Source organism: Hoplias malabaricus, chromosome 17 (genome assembly GCF_029633855.1).
Source record: "Hoplias malabaricus isolate fHopMal1 chromosome 17, fHopMal1.hap1, whole genome shotgun sequence".
NCBI classification, from domain to species: domain Eukaryota; kingdom Metazoa; phylum Chordata; class Actinopteri; order Characiformes; family Erythrinidae; genus Hoplias; species Hoplias malabaricus.
In genome coordinates, this window is record NC_089816.1 from 18,676,549 (window position 1) to 18,682,431 (window position 5,883).

The following is a 5,883-nucleotide window of genomic DNA, read 5'->3' on the forward strand; positions in this document are numbered from 1 at the left end:
CATTGATCCTATAGGTGTACTGACAAAAGCAAACCATATTTGTGTGTACAGAAAGAGAGTTATGATGGGGTGCTTTTTAAGGCAGTCCACCTGCCTGAAAAGGCACCCCCTCTTAATTCTGGCTACATTACTGTTATAACCATGAAACTTATACAGGTATTTTACATTGATCCTATGGGTGTACTGACAAAAACAAACCATATTTGTGTGTACAGAAAGAGAGTTATGATGGGGTGCTTTTTAAGGCAGTCCATCTACATGAAAATGCACCCCTGCTTAATTCTGGCTACACTGCATAGAGACTACATGTGTCCAGCATGCAAATAGGGGTGTTCTTCTTTCTAACATCTCATGTTTTTTTGGTTAAATATACTTGAATCTTTTAAAGTTGGTTTATTTGCAAATGTAAGGTATGTATATATGTATACAGTATTGTGTTCATTTTCAGATAAAAGTACTTTAAGATAATTAAAAAAATGTTTGATTGTTATAATAGTTTTAATATTTGTTTTTTATTTATTAACATGCTTTTGTATATATTGTCATTAAAATAATTGCCATAATAATATATTATTATGCTACAAGTTTGCTTGAACTTGTTTCTAGATCCATCCATCCATCCATTATCCACCGCTTATCCGGGTCCGGGTCGCGGGGGAAGCAGTCGGAGCAAAGACTCTCCCCAGCCACCGACTCTAGCTCCTCCGGGGGTATACCGAGGCGTTCCCAGGCCAGTCGAGACATATAGTCTCTCCAGCGTGTTCTTGGTCTGCCCCGGGGCCTCCGCCCCATTGGACATGCCCGGAACACCTCACCAGGAAGGCGTCCAGGAGGCATCCGAACCAGATGCCCGAACCACCTCAACTGGCTCCTCTCGACGTGGAGGAGCAGCGGCTCCACTCCGAGTCTCTCCCGGATGTCCGAGCTCCTAACCCTGTCTCTAAGGGAGAGTCCAGACATCCTGCGGAGAAAACTCATTTAGATTGAACGGTAAATCGAGAGCTTTGCTTTTTTGCTCAGCTCTCTCTTCACCACAACAGACCGGTACAGAGCCCGCATTACTGCTGATGCTGCACCGATCCGCCTGTCAATCTCACGCTCCATCTTTCCCTCACTCGTGAACAAGACCCCAAGATATTTAAATTCCTCCACTTGAGGTCATAATGGACAAACTGTGACGAGCACAGAAATCCAATAACTGAACACCACTCGGGTTCAGATTAGCGGGGCCGTTCCTCCCAATCACGCCCCTCCAGGTCTCACTGTCATTACCCACGTGAGCGTTGAAGTCCCCCAGCAGAACAATGGAGTCCCCAGAATGAGTGTTCTCCAGCACTCCCTCTAGGGTCCCCAAGAAGGCATGGTACTCTGAACTGCTGTTCGGTGCATAAGCACAAACAAGAGTCAGAGCCCTTTCCCCAACCCGAAGGCGCAGGGAAATTACCCCTCGTCCACTGGGGTAAACCCCAACGTACAGGCGCTAAGCCGGGGGGCTGTGAGTAAGCCCACACCTGCCTTACGCCTCTCACCCTGGGCAACTCCAGAGTGAAAGAGCATCCAGCCCCTCTCAAGGTTTCAGATTGGTTTCAGAGCCCATACTGTGTGTCAAGGTGAGCCCAACTATATCTAGCCGGTACCTCTCAACCTCGCGCACCAGCTCAGGCTCTTTTCCCACCAGAGAGGTTACGTTCCATGTTCCAAAAGCCAGTTTCATTAACCGAGGATCAGAACGCCAGGGCCCCCGACCCCGACCGCCACCCGATCCACAATGCACCAGACCCGGATTACTACCTCTCCCACAGGTGGTGGGCCCATGGGAGAGTGGACCCATATATCTCCTTCGGGCTAAGCCCGGCCGGACCCCATGGGTGAAAGTCCGGCCACCAGGCGCTCTCCAAGGAGCCCCTCCCCCAGGCCTGGCTCCAGGGTGAGGGAGGCTGTGTCCGTGTTCTTGTCTTTTTCATCCGTGTCTTTGTGGATCACTCTTTGTCTGGCCCATCACCTAGGACCAATTTGCCTTGGGAGACCCTACCAGGGGCTATTGCCCCCGACAACATAGCTCCTAGGCTCACGCAGGCACGCAAACCCCTCCACCACGTTAAGGTGGTGATCCAAGGAGGAGCTTTCTAGATTCTAATGTTTATTTGCATGTGCAGTTTAAATAATATATTTTCTTTCATAATATATTGTTTTTATATTATTAAATAAATGTCTGGTTGTATTTTTCAAAAAATATCTTATTTGAATCAAGTGCTTATTTCTTTTTACTTTAAAACACACAGCATTTTTAAGAGGGGGTGCCTTTTCAGGCAGATGGACTGCCTTAAAGAGCATCCCCCTGTAACTGTCTTTCTGTACACACAAATATGGTTTGTTTTTGTCAGTACACCTATAGGATCAATGTAAAATACCTGTATAAGTTTCATGGTTATAACAGTAATGTAGCCAGAATTAAGAGGGGGTGCCTTTTCAGGCAGGTGGACTGCCTTAAAAAGCACCCCATCATAACTCTCTTTCTGTACACACAAATATGGTTTGTTTTTGTCAGTACACCTATAGGATCAATGTAAAATACCTGTATAAGTTTCATGGTTATAACAGTAATGTAGCCAGAATTAAGAGGGGGTGCCTTTTCAGGCAGGTGGACTGCCTTAAAAAGCACCCCATCATAACTCTCTTTCTGTACACACAAATATGGTTTGTTTTTGTCAGTACACCCATAGGATCAATGTAAAATACCTGTATAAGTTTCATGGTTATAACAGTAATGTAGCTAGAATTAAGAGGGGGTGCCTTTTCAGGCAGGTGGACTGCCTTAAAAAGCACCCCATCATAACTCTCTTTCTATACACACAAATATGGTTTGCTTTTGTCAGTACACCTATAGGATCAATGTAAAATACCTGTATAAGTTTCATGGCAAAAACAGAAATGTAGCCAGAATTAAAATTGGGTACATTTCTTTCTAATTCAACTATTAATATTGCAGTTATGTTCAGGCAGTGGCAGCATGTGTACATTTTCATGGATATAACATTTAGCAAGTTCAGTAATGAAGTGGTAATTTTATTTACAATTCGCTGCTTTTGTCCTATATTCCTATTTATTTCCAGTGTTTAAATATTCCATAAAAATTGCGACAGGATATGTAGGAGTTTCATTGTGGTCAGAAAATGAACGTACACGTTTGTTTTAGAATAAGTCGAAGCTGACTTCAGAAAAAGCAGCGGTGCATGTAGATTATATCATTTTATTATTTACAAGCGACCTTTTCTTTTTTACATCTCAATATCTAGAGTGTTTCTACTGGGGAAAAGGCGATTTATTTTTATTTTGACGGAAATGAACATTATATTTAACAGCATATTTTGCCCGTTTTGTCATAAAACGCCGATTAACCTCCCTTAGGACTAAATATACCGGGGATGCATCTCGCGGCGGGGGTGCTGAATTCGGCACAACACCTGTTCTAAACAGACCAATCCCCTGCACTCCCCGCTGTAAGGTCCAGACGGCGTTGGAGACTACCGAGCGAAACTGGCCGACTTCACTCAAAGCGTTCGGGTTTCTCCCGAAGCCACGGGTGACCTGACCTTCCTGACCCGAGCTGCTCCGCACGCCCCGACGTCGGGGCCCAAACACTGCGGAGTGGGCTGGGCCCTGCACTACAGCGACACCCTCAACAGAACCACGCTGCTCAGCCAAAAGCAGATCAAGGTCTGTGAGGATTTCTAACATCACAAAATAAAAACCTGCTGTAACCAGCTGTTCTTAAGCCACGCCCTTCACTCACACACCCGCGCGCGCGCGCACACACACTCTTACACTCACACACACACACACACAACATACACACGAATACTCTTACACTCTTACACATAGTCTTACACACACTCTCACACACACACACGCACACACATATATTCACACACACCTCCAAACACAGGGTGGGATATACACGCGCGCGCACACTCACAGACACACACAAACACATACATATATATACTCCCACAATCATACACACACCCACACACTCATGCACACACACACACATATATATTCACACACACACATACACACACTCTTACACACTCATACACACACACATGCACAGCTCTAATCCTGCAGTAATGAGGAACAGTAATCTCAGAGAGACGCCTCCTACTGGACATAATGCGCAACATCTCAATCTCGCCAGAGCCCTGTTGTATAAACCAGTACACTGCTGTTTATCAGGAGAGAAGCATTACTTTTCTCAGAGGAACTATCCATCCATCCATTATCTGTAACCGCTTATCCAATTTAGGGTCGCGGGGGGTCCAGAGCCTACCTGGAATCATCGGGCACAAGGCGGGAATACACCCTGGAGGGGACGCCAGTCCTTCACAGGGCAACACAGACACACACATTCACTCACACACTCACACCTACGGACACTTTCGAGTCGCCAATCCACCTGCAACGTGTGTTTTTGGACTGTGTGAGGAAACCGGAGCACCCGGAGGAAACCCACGCGGACAAGGGGAGAACACACCAACTCCTCACAGACAGTCACCCGGAGCGGGAATCGAACCCACAACCTCCAGGCCCCTGGAGCTGTGTGACTGCGACACTACCTGCTGCGCCACCGTGCCGCCCTTCAGAGGAACTAAATAAATAAAATAAATAATAAATAAAATAACTATAAAAAAATTATAATAAATATATTTTGTGGGCTCAGGTATTTTTCAGAGCTCCTGGTCTCCACCTGTTCAGCTCCAAACTCCAAACACATTCACCTTAACAAGCATCAGTCAGTGGTAATAACACATTAATATCCAGTGGTGGGGTGTGTGAAGGGCTCTGGGTCAGAGGAAAGTTACCTGTGAAGAGAATTCTTTGTCCTGAAGCTTGTAGGGCTGCTCCACTCTCTTGAGCACCTGCAGAACCCCCTTCAGAATCCCCCCTGGTGCTCCCCCCCAACCACCCCCTCCTTACTGTCCTCTGCATATGTCTCTCTGCTATCGCTCTCACAGCCTCCGACACCGGCCACTCCTCCGGTGCAGGGGCCATGTCACTGAGGTTACCACGGCAACAGCAGGGCGTTGCTATGGTCCCCTGTGTTTACTGTAAACAGATCAGCATCACTGGCTCGGTCCAGCCTCACATCACACACACACACTCTTACACACACTCTCACACACATACTCTTACACACACTCACATCACACACACACACACACACAACATACACACAAACAGTCTCACACACACACAAACACACACACTCTTACACATACTCTCTCACACACACACATACACACACTCACACACACACACTCTTACACACTCACAGACACACATTCACACACTCACTCTCACACACAAACAGCCTCACACACACATAAACACACACACACACACTTACACACTCACAGACACACATGCACTCTCTCTCTCTCTCTCTCTCTCTCTCTCTCTCTCACACACACACACACACAAATACTCATACACACACAGAGACACACATTCACACTCTCTCTCTCTCTCTCTCTCTCTCTCTCTCTCTCACACACACACACACACACACAAAAACCGTCTCAGACACACTCTTACACACAGACTCATATTCACACTCTCTCTCTCACACACATTCACACACACACACACACCCACACACACACACACACACACACACACACACAAACCGTCTTGGACACACTCTTACACACTCTAATACACACTCACACACTGCTGTGTGCTGCTGGATGGTGTGATGTAAAGTGTTTGCTCTGTAAAACACAGGAGACTGTCCTTCAGGTCAGTTTTGGTCAGTTAAGCAGTCTCCACTGAAGGGGGTAGTAAAGGGCTTCTAACAGCTCCAGAGAACAGAAAGCCAACCCA